The sequence below is a fragment of the Pleurodeles waltl genome, chromosome 6 (genome assembly GCF_031143425.1).
Source record: "Pleurodeles waltl isolate 20211129_DDA chromosome 6, aPleWal1.hap1.20221129, whole genome shotgun sequence".
In the NCBI taxonomy this organism is placed as follows: Eukaryota; Metazoa; Chordata; class Amphibia; order Caudata; family Salamandridae; genus Pleurodeles; species Pleurodeles waltl.
The window spans coordinates 1,390,200,381-1,390,212,544 of record NC_090445.1 but is presented as its reverse complement, the minus strand read 5'-3'; positions in this window follow the sequence as shown (position 1 = coordinate 1,390,212,544).

Below are 12,164 nucleotides of genomic sequence, written 5' to 3'. Positions count from 1 at the left end.
TGAAAGAACACATTTTAAGTAACTGCTTCAATGAAAAGTTGCATCAGTATCTGGTAGACCTAGGTCCAATTTCTCCCCAAGAATTGGGAAAGAAGGCAGACCATTGGGTCAAGACTAGGGTAACCAAAACTTCCACTGGGGGTGACCAAAAGAAAGGGGTTACAAAGCCTCCCCAGGAGAAAGTGGGTGACACTAGAAACAAAGAAAAAGAGTCCTCTGTAGGCCCCCAAAAACCAGACCAGGTGGGTGGGCCCCGAGACACAACCCAAAACAAAGGTGGGTACCAGGGTAAGAACTGGGATGCCACTAAGGCATGATGCCATAACTGTAAACAGACAGGACACCACACCAAGGACACTTCTTGTCCCAAAAACAAACCCCCTAGCAAAATCCCAGGGGTGACCAGTGTAGCCATTGGGGATGACTCCTCAGATGAGGAGGTCTTCATAGCCTTCAACTGGAAAAAGGGCCCAACAGGTGAGTTTGAGATTGCAGAGGGAAGTAGACACTTCCACCACCTACTGGTGAATGGAATCCCAGCCACTGCCCTGAGAGACACTTGTGCCAGTCACACTATTGTGCATGACAGGCTGGTGTTCTCAAACCAGTACATCCCAGGTGAGATGGCCAGAGTAAGAGTTAGCCCAGACAGGGTCACTGATAGGCCTGTGGCTTTTGTGCCCATAGAAGTGGGTGGGACTTTTAGCTGGAGAAGGGTGGTAGTCAGTACAGACCTCCCCCTTGATTGTCTCCTTGGAAATGACTACCCAGAGGTTAGTCAGAGCCCAAGAGAGAAACTGGTCCAGTGCCAGTCCTCTCCCAAGGATTCTGGAGGTGCTACCCCTGAAGTAACTGCAATTAGGCCCCAGAAGAAAAAGAAAAGAAAACAGAGTAGGAAAGGTGGACAACCTTTAGCCAAGGTTCCAGCAAGCCAGGGAGATTCTGCTCCAGTAGGGGAGAACTCCAAAAGTGGCTCTGATAAAGTCCAACCTGACCCACAAGAAGTCCTGGCTAGTCAGGCAACTGTTAAGCCTGAGTGGGTGGCTCCTCAGCTAACAGAAGAAAGAGTGGAAGAAGGGTGTTTACTACAAGATGTGGTAACCCCCCACTCTAATACAGCAGACAGGCACCCTGAACCCAAAGAAGCCTGCAACTTAGCCCCCCTCCCTTGTAGGTGAAGAGCTAAAGGTGTGGTTCTGGGCACTGACAGCTGTCAGTGGCCTCTGCTGGGTGTTAGCCTTTATGGCTGCACTATCCTTGGCATGGTGGTCTGACCCCATGCCAAATAGCAAGTAAGGCCCCCTGACCCTGTTGGTCATGGTGGGGTTACTCCAGCTCTGGGTAACCTCTTTGGGTAAGCTAGGGGTGACCCTGGCTAAGATAAGATTAGCAGAGGTGGATACCTCTAACCCCAAAATAAAGAGAATGGGTGGAGACATTAAAGACACAGACAAGAGGCAATTCAGACTAGGTCCTATCACTGTGGAAGTGGGTCAGTTCCCCAGAGGGAATGACCTGAACAGGAGGATGTAAGGCAGAGTAGGCCCTGCAACAAACCAGCCTATTTCTTCTACTCTTCCTCGCCTGACAGACTAGGAAGACTCTCCCAGCTTTGGCTGAGTCTCCTGGCCTGTGGGCTGGCGGGGGCTTGTGTAAAGAAATGGCTTCCTGTTGCAGTTACCCCCCACTTTTTTGCCTGATACTGATGCTGACTTGACTGAGAAGTGTGCTGGGACCCTGCTAACCAGGCCCCAGCACCAGTGTTCTTTCACCTAAAATGTACCATTGTTTCCACAATTGGCACAACCCTGGCACCTAGGTAAGTCCCTTGTAACTGGTACCCCTGGTACCAAGGGCCCTGATGCCAGGGAAGGTCTCTAAGGGCTGCAGCATGTCTTATGCCACCCTAGGGACCCCTCACTCAGCACAGACACACTGCTTGCCAGCTTGTGTGTGCTGATGGGGAGAAAATGACTAAGTCGACATGGCACTCCCCTCAGGGTGCCATGCCAACCCCCCACTGCCTGTGGCATAGGTAAGTCACCCCTCTAGTAGGCCTTACAGCCCTAAGGCAGGGTGCACTATACCACAGGTGAGGGCATATGTGCATGAGCACTATGCCCCTACAGTGTCTAAGCAAAACCTTAGACATTGTAAGTGCAGGATAGCCATAAGAGTATATGGGCTGGGAGTCTGTCAAAAACGAACTCCACAGCTCCATAATGGCTACACTGAATACTGGGAAGTTTAGTATCAAACTTCTCAGAATAATAAACCCACACTGATGCCAGTGTTGGATTTATTAAAAAATGCACACAGAGGGCATCTTAGAGATACCCCCTGTATTTTACCCAATTGTTCAGTGCAGGACTGACTGGTCTGTGCCAGCCTGCTGCTGAGAGACGAGTGTCTGACCTCATGCGGTGAGAGCCTTTGTGCTCTCTGAGGACAGAAACAAAGCCTGCTCTGGGTGGAGGTGCTTCACACCTCCCCCCTGCAGGAACTGTAACACCTAGCAGTGAGCTTCAAAGGCTCAAGCTTCGTGTTACAATGCCCCAGGGCACTCCAGCTAGTGGAGATGCCCGCCCCCCTGGACACAGCCCCCACTTTTGGCGGCAAGTCCAGGAGAGATAATGAGAAAAACAAGGAGGAGTCACTGGCCAGTCAGGACAGCCCCTAAGGTGTCCTGAGCTGAGGTGACTCTGACTTTTAGAAATCCTCCATCTTGTAGAAGGAGGATTTCCCAATAGGATTAGGGATGTGACCCCCTCCCCTTGGGAGGAGACACAAAGAGGGTGTACCCACCCTCAGGGCTAGTAGCCATTGGCTACTAACCCCCCAGACCTAAACACGCCCTTAAATTTAGTATTTAAGGGCTCCCCTGAACCTAAGAATTTAGATTCCTGAAACTACAAGAAGAAGAAGACTGCTGAGCTGAAAAACCCCTGCAGAGGAAGAACAGAAGACACCAACTGCTTTGGCCCCAGTCCTACCGGCCTGTCTCCTGCCTTCCAAAGAATCCTGCTCCATCGACGCTTTCCAAGGGACCAGCGACCTCTGAATCCTCTGAGGACTGCCCTGCTTCAAGAAAGACAAGAAACTCCCAAGGACAGCGGCACTGCTCCAAAAGAACTGCAACTTTGTTTCAAGGAGCAGACTTAAAGACCCCTGCAACTCCCCGCAAGAAGCGTGAGACTTGCAACACTGCACCCGGCGACCCCGACTCGACTGGTGGAGAACCAACACCTCAGGGAGGACCCTCTGGCGACTCCGAGACCGTGAGTAACCAAAGTTGTCCCCCCTGAGCCCCCACAGCGACGCCTGCAGAGGGAATCCCGAGGCTCCCCCTGACCGCGACTGCCTGAACTCCATTTCCCGACGGCTGGAAAAGACTCTGCACCCGCAGCCCCCAGCACCGAAAGGAACGGAACTCCTGGGCAGGAGTGACCCCCAGGAGGCCCTCTCCCTTGCCCAGGTGGTGGCTACCCCGAGGAGCCCCCCCCCTTGCCTGCCTGCAACGCTGAAGAGATCCCTTGATCTCTCATTGATTTACATTGAAAACCCGACGCTTGTTTCTACACTGCACCCGGCCGCCCCAGTGCCGCTGAGGGTGTACTTTTTGTGTGAACTTGTGTCCCCCCCGGTGCCCTACAAAACCCCCCTGGTCTGCCCTCCGAAGACGCGGGTACTTACCTGCTGGCAGACCGGAACCGGGGCACCCCCTTCTCTCCATTGAAGCCTATGCGTTTTGGGCACCTCTTTGACCTCTGCACCTGACCGGCCCTGAGCTGCTGGTGTGGTAACTTTGGGGTTGCTCTGAACCCCCAACGGTGGGCTACCTTGGACCCAAACCTGAGACTTGTAAGTGATTTACTTACCTGACAAAACTAACAAAAACTTACCTCCCCCAGGAACTGTGAAAATTGCACTGTGTCCACTTTTAAAACAGCTTATTGTGTTTTATGTAAAAAGTATACATGCTAATGTAATGATTCAAAGTTCCTAAAGTACTTACCTGCAATACCTTTCAAATGAGATATTACATGTAGAATTTGAACCTGTGGTTCTTAAAATAAACTAAGAAAATATATTTTTCTAAAACAAAACCTATTGGCCTGGAATTGTCTCTGAGTGTGTGTTCCTCATTTATTGCCTGTGTGTATGTACAACAAATGCTTAACACTACTCCTTTGATAAGCCTACTGCTCGACCACACTACCACAAAATAGAGCATTAGTATTATCTCTTTTTGCCACTATCTTACCTCTAAGGGGAACCCTTGGACTCTGTGCATACTATTCCTTACTTTGAAATAGTGCATACAGAGCCAACTTCCTACATTGGTGGATCAGCGGTGGGGTACAAGACTTTGCATTTGCTGGACTACTCAGCCAATACCTGATCACACGACAAATTCCAAAAATTGTCATTAGAAATAGATTTTTGCAATTTGAGCTATTTTTCTAAATTCTTTAAAGTCCTGCTAGGGCCTTGTGTTAGTCCCTGTTAGCATTGGTTTTAGAGTTTAAAAGTTTGGTAAAAGTTTGAATTAGATTCTAGAACTAGTTTTTAGATTCTTAAAAAGTATTCCAACTTTTAGAAGCATAATGTCTAGTACAGATGTGAATGTGGTGGAACTCGACACCACACCTTACCTCCATCTTAAGATGAGGGAGCTAAGGTCACTCTGTGAAATAAAGAAAATAACAATGGGCCCCAGACCTTCCAAACTACAGCTCCAGGAGCTGTTGGCAGAGTTTGAAAAGGCCAACCCCTCTGAGGATGGCAACACAGAGGATGAAGATAGTGACTTGGAGGAAAATTCCCCCCTACCAGTCCTAACTAGGGAGAACAGGGCCTCTCAAGCCCTGTCTCCAAACATAATAGTCAGAGATGCTGGTTCCCTCACAGGAGGGACCAACCTCTCTGAAATCACTGAGGATAACTCCAGTGAAGAGGACATCCAGCTAGCCAGGATGGCCAAAAGATTGGCTTTGGAAAGACAGATCCTAGCCATAGAAAGGGAAAGACAAGAGATGGGCCTAGGACCCATCAATGGTGGCAGCAACATAAATAGGGTCAGAGATTCTCCTGACATGTTGAAAATCCCTAAAGGGATTGTAACTAAATATGAAGATAGTGATGACATCACCAAATGGTTCACAGCTTTTGAGAGGGCTTGTGTAACCAGAAAAGTAAGCAGATCTCACTGGGGTGCTCTCCTTTGGGAAATGTTCACTGGAAAGTGTAGGGATAGACTCCTCACACTCTCTGGAAAAGATGCAGAATCCTATGACCTCATGAAGGGTACCCTGATTGAGGGCTTTGGATTCTCCACTGAGGAGTATAGAATTAGATTCAGGGGGGCTCACAAATCCTCGAGCCAGACCTGGGTTGATTTTGTAGACTACTCAGTGAAAACACTGGATGGTTGGGTAACTGGAAATGAAGTGCATGACTATGTTGGGCTTTATAATTTGTTTATGAAAGAACACATTTTAAGTAACTGCTTCAATGAAAAGTTGCATCAGTATCTGGTAGACCTAGGTCCAATATCTCCCCAAGAATTGGGAAAGAAGGCAGACCATTGGGTCAAGACTAGGGTAACCAAAACTTCCACTGGGGGTGACCAAAAGAAAGGGGTTACAAAGCCTCCCCAGGAGAAAGTGGGTGACACTAGAAACAAAGAAAAAGTGTCCTCTGTAGGCCCCCAAAAACCAGACCAGGTGGGTGGGCCCCGAGACACAACCCAAAACAAAGGTGGGTACCAGGGTAAGAACTGGGATGCCACTAAGGCATGGTGCCATAACTGTAAACAGACAGGACACCACACCAAGGACACTTCTTGTCCCAAAAACAAATCCCCTAGCAAAATCCCAGGGGTGACCAGTGTAGCCATTGGGGATGACTCCTCAGATGAGGAGGGCTTCATAGCCTTCAACTGGAAAAAGGGCCCAACAGGTGAGTTGGAGATTGCAGAGGGAAGTAGACACTTCCACCACCTACTGGTGAATGGAATCCCAGCCACTGCCCTGAGAGACACTTGTGCCAGTCACACTATTGTGCATGACAGGCTGGTGTTCTCAAACCAGTACATCCCAGATGAGATGGCCAGAGTAAGAGTTAGCCCAGACAGGGTCACTGATAGGCCTGTGGCTTTTGTGCCCATAGGAGTGGGTGGGACTTTTAGCTGGAGAAGGGTGGTAGTCAGTACAGACCTCCCCCTTGATTGTCTCCTTGGAAATGACTACCCAGAGGTTAGTCAGAGCCCAAGAGAGGAACTGGTCCAGTGCCGTGCCAGTCCTCTCCCAAGGATTCTGGAGGTGCTACCCCTGAAGTAACTGCAAGTAGGCCCCAGAAGAAAAAGAAAAGAAAACAGAGTAGGAAAGGTGGACAACCTTTAGCCAAGGTTCCAGCAAGCCAGGGAGATTCTGCTCCAGTAGGGGAGAACTCCAAAAGTGGCTCTGATAAAGTCCAACCTGACCCACAAGAAGTCCTGGCTAGTCAGGCAACTGTTAAGCCTGAGTGGGTGGCTCCTCAGCTAACAGAAGAAAGAGTGGAAGAAGGGTGTTTACTACAAGATGTGGTAACCCCCCACTCTAATACAGCAGACAGGCACCCTGAACCCAAAGAAGCCTGCAACTTAGCCCCCTCCCTTGTAGGTGAAGAGCTAAAGGTGTGGTTCTGGGCACTGACAGCAGTCAGTGGCCTCTGCTGGGTGTTAGCCTTTATGGCTGCACTATCCTTGGCATGGTGGTCTGACCCCATGCCAAATAGCAAGTTAGGCCCCCTGACCCTGTTGGTCATGGTGGGGTTACTCCAGCTCTGGGTAACCTCTTTGGGTAAGCTAGGGGTGACCCTGGCTAAGATAAGATTAGCAGAGGTGGATACCTCTAACCCCAAAATAAAGAGAATGGGTGGAGACATTAAAGACACAGACAAGAGGCAATTCAGACTAGGTCCTATCACTGTGGAAGTGGGTCAGTTCCCCAGAGGGAATGACCTGAACAGGAGGATGTAAGGCAGAGTAGGTCCTGCAACAAACCAGCCTATTTCCTCTACTCTTCCTCGCCTGACAGACTAGGAAGACTCTCCCAGCTTTGGCTGAGTCTCCTGGCCTGTGGGCTGGGGGGGGCTTGTGTAAAGAAATGGCTTCCTGTTGCAGTTACCCCCCACTTTTTGCCTGATACTGATGTTGACTTGACTGAGAAGTGTGCTGGGACCCTGCTAACCAGGCCCCAGCACCAGTGTTCTTTCACCTAAAATGTACCATTGTTTCCACAATTGGCACAGCCCTGGCACCTAGGTAAGTCCCTTGTAACTGGTACCCCTGGTACCAAGGGCCCTGATGCCAGGGAAGGTCTCTAAGGGCTGCAGCATGTCTTATGCCACCCTAGGGACCCCTCACTCAGCACAGACACACTGCTTGCCAGCTTGTGTGTGCTGATGGGGAGAAAATGACTAAGTCGACATGGCACTCCCCTCAGGGTGCCATGCCAACCTCCCACTGCCTGTGGCATAGGTAAGTCACCCCTCTAGTAGGCCTTACAGCCCTAAGGCAGGGTGCACTATACCACAGGTGAGGGCATATGTGCATGAGCACTATGCCCCTACAGTGTCTAAGCAAAACCTTAGACATTGTAAGTGCAGGGTAGCCATAAGAGTATATGGGCTGGGAGTCTGTCAAAAACGAACTCCACAGCTCCATAATGGCTACACTGAATACTGGGAAGTTTAGTATCAAACTTCTCAGAATAATAAACCCACACTGATGCCAGTGTTGGATTTATTAAAAAATGCACACAGAGGGCATCTTAGAGATACCCCCTGTATTTTACCCAATTGTTCAGTGCAGGACTGACTGGTCTGTGCCAGCCTGCTGCTGAAAGATGAGTGTCTGACCTCATGCGGTGAGAGCCTTTGTGCTCTCTGAGGACAGAAACAAAGCCTGCTCTGGGTGGAGGTGCTTCACACCTCCCCCCTGCAGGAACTGTAACACCTAGCAGTGAGCTTCAAAGGCTCAAGCTTCGTGTTACAATGCCCCAGGGCACTCCAGCTAGTGGAGATGCCCGCCCCCCTGGACACAGCCCCCACTTTTGGCGGCAAGTCCAGGAGAGATAATGAGAAAAACAAGGAGGAGTCACTGGCCAGTCAGGACAGCCCCTAAGGTGTCCTGAGCTGAGGTGACTCTGACTTTTAGAAATCCTCCATCTTGTAGAAGGAGGATTCCCCAATAGGATTAGGGATGTGACCCCCTCCCCTTGGGAGGAGACACAAAGAGGGTGTACCCACCCTCAGGGCTAGTAGCCATTGGCTACTAACCCCCCAGACCTAAACACGCCCTTAAATTTAGTATTTAAGGGCTCCCCTGAACCTAAGAATTTAGATTCCTGAAACTACAAGAAGAAGAAGACTGCTGAGCTGAAAAACCCCTGCAGAGGAAGAACAGAAGACACCAACTGCTTTGGCCCCAGTCCTACCGGCCTGTCTCCTGCCTTCCAAAGAACCCTGCTCCAGCGACGCTTTCCAAGGGACCAGCGACCTCTGAATCCTCTGAGGACTGCCCTGCTTCAAGAAAGACAAGAAACTCCCGAGGACAGCGGCACTGCTCCAAAAGAACTGCAACTTTGTTTCAAGGAGCAGATTTAAAGACCCCTGCAACTCCCCGCAAGAAGCGTGAGACTTGCAACACTGCACCCGGCGACCCCGACTCGACTGGTGGAGAACCAACACCTCAGGGAGGACCCTCCGGCGACTCCGAGACCGTGAGTAACCAAAGTTGTCCCCCCTGAGCCCCCACAGCGACGCCTGCAGAGGGAATCCCGAGGCTCCCCCTGACCGCGACTGCCTCAACTCCATTTCCCGACGGCTGGAAAAGACTCTGCACCCGCAGCCCCCAGCACCGAAAGGAACGGAACTCCTGGGCAGGAGTGACCCCCAGGAGGCCCTCTCTCTTGCCCAGGTGGTGGCTACCCCGAGGAGCCCCCCCCTTGCCTGCCTGCAACGCTGAAGAGATCCCTTGATCTCTCATTGATTTACATTGAAAACCCGACGCTTGTTTCTACACTGCACCCGGCCGCCCCAGTGCCGCTGAGGGTGTACTTTTTGTGTGAACTTGTGTCCCCCCCGGTGCCCTACAAAACCCCCCTGGTCTGCCCTCCGAAGACGCGGGTACTTACCTGCTGGCAGACCGGAACCGGGGCACCCCCTTCTCTCCATTGAAGCCTATGCGTTTTGGGCACCTCTTTGACCTCTGCACCTGACCGGCCCTGAGCTGCTGGTGTGGTAACTTTGGGGTTGCTCTGAACCCCCAACGGTGGGCTACCTTGGACCCAAACCTGAGACTTGTAAGTGATTTACTTACCTGACAAAACTAACAAAAACTTACCTCCCCCAGGAACTGTGAAAATTGCAGTGTGTCCACTTTTAAAACAGCTTATTGTGTTTTATGTAAAAAGTATACATGCTAATGTAATGATTCAAAGTTCCTAAAGTACTTACCTGCAATACCTTTCAAATGAGATATTACATGTAGAATTTGAACCTGTGGTTCTTAAAATAAACTAAGAAAATATATTTTTCTATAACAAAACCTATTGGCCTGGAATTGTCTCTGAGTGTGTGTTCCTCATTTATTGCCTGTGTGTATGTACAACAAATGCTTAACACTACTCCTTTGATAAGCCTACTGCTCGACCACACTACCACAAAATAGAGCATTAGTATTATCTCTTTTTGCCACTATCTTACCTCTAAGGGGAACCCTTGGACTCTGTGCATACTACTCCTTACTTTGAAATAGTGCATACAGAGCCAACTTCCTACATCCTGCATCTCTGTCTATCTGCCTGCATGTTCATCCACCTATCTCCTTACCTCTGGCCCTATGGCCCTGTCGTTGTCTCTGTCTCATTTCTGGCTTCCCCCTTCCCTGGCTCAGTGTGGGTACATTTTTGTATCTTTTAGTCCCTTTCTGACAGTTCTAAGTATCTCTGTATTGTCGTTCCACACCAGTCTGTCTTTCTCTCAGTCTTTCTCGTATGTGAAATCTAATCACTAAGCAGAGCAAATTGTGTTAATAAGCACGTGTTATTTAGCAAAGTGAGAACATCGGGGAGAATGTAACATATGCAAAGCAGCTTAAATGGTTACAATTCTGCATGCAGTGCAGCCACTCATGCACCATGCTAGAGAGAAAATATAAAACAACCATATATGTCGACACGAGGCCTAATACACATTTGTTCAAAGACAAATGATAGACTTTTTAAAGAAGTTTAATATGATGCTCTTTCGTTCACAAGGTTCAGACTGCATGTGGTCATAAAGGATTATCCGTCAATATTTCTATGCTGTAACCGGTGCTTTTAAATGTTACTAATGCACATTCCGTGCAATTGCCCCATTGAATGCTTGTTAAGATTCTGCTGCAGGCTTTCTGCACAGCCACACAGTAGCCCATGCAATGAGGTTCCTGACACGCCTAATCATGATCGCCCTTGATTCATATTATGTTCTCAAATGATGCAGTTCTATTACATTTACTTTTCGAGTGTCTTTCTAGGCTGCTTATCAGACACAACGTTTGTCTAGTGATGCCCCTCGTAGCAGGGTTGTCTTTAGCCTGGCACACCCAAAACAGATACACAAAGAGGTGTGAGGGCTTTGCACTACAGTGTGGTCAGGGTAGACAAAGGCTTGGCCACATCTAAAGAGTTCCCTTCAACATTGGAGATCCATCCTTAGTCATCCATAATATCTACAACAAGCATTGGCAAAGCCCATTTGTTTTGCCAATGTGAAATTTATTGGCTTTGTCAATATTTTGAGACATGTTTCTAAGAGGGACAAGGTACCTAATGATAGGGTGAATAATAATATAATTGTGCACCAATACACTTTCACGTGTATAATTGTTGTCATGCATTTTTAATTAATTCAGGTCGTTCATGTTAGTAATCAATAGAAAAACAAAGGGAACATATAAGCTCACATCATATAGGCCACCATAATAGCTCAATAATTATGCTTTCCTGTTTCCTTCAATGCAGCTAGCATCAATCTAGGCTGGTCGGTGAATTATCAAGAGCAATTAGAAGCACTGTTCCATTCCACTTCTGTTGAGGTGTATAGTCAAGTGTTTTTCTTGTATGTCTATGGTTTTCAGCCTTTCTAGCTACTAGTTTGATTGCCTCCGTCACCCTACTATTAGAACGTAATCTGAAAATTCTGAAAATATCTTTAGAATGAACAAGGCCGAGTTCAGTGGCAAAACTAATAGGTTCCACCAATAACACGGAATAGAATAGATATCAGTATGTCCTAGATTGAGATTTACAACATTGTTCAAGTACATGCTGCAGTTGTAGGCATCAAAAGAACTACAGACAGCAGTATGTTCACCTGTAAATAATACCCGGAGAACTGCTAATGTTAGCACACCCTCCAAAGCTGTTCTTTTATTGGGGTGGTACTGGGTAACTGCACTCTTTTAATTTAAAAGTGGGCAAACTTGTACTGTGATATAGGGACTAAGGGCACTTCTTTTCATTTCAAGCTCTGCTACGACCAGTTTTTAGATATCAGCATTCCATACAGTTTGACATGTAGAGAACTACACTATTCCCTGTAGTTAGACAAAGAATTGTAGACCCCAGCATGCCCTTTTATGAGATACAGTGAACCACAAATACCCTTATGCGATGCCCCCAGGGCTGTGCAGTATTTGCACAGTAAACACAAACATACAAAAGCATGATCACCAAGTGCTCTGCCAGCTGTACCATCTCACCACACATAATTCACTCAATAGCACATCTCAAATGTCCCACATCATGCTCCTGGCACTCAGTCGGTGTGTTTTCAAGCCTGGGGGAGAAATGTGACTTTTACTTGCAGGTTTCGCACTATAAATACAAGCTTAAAACTACAGAGCATGCTTAAAACTACAGGCTGAAAATACAGAACTGATTGGAAGTCACATTCATGTGCCAGGGAAGCAGATGGCAACTGAGTAGTGGTGCCTCTTGTACACGGTGTCCCACTAGGCAATGTCTTTCACCGGTTCTCGCTCCCTATGCCATAGTTTCATCCTACATAAAGATTTGTGTATAAAGGTGTGGGGGGGTTGGGAGGTAATGTTGCCTTTACTATTCAAGGGTTGA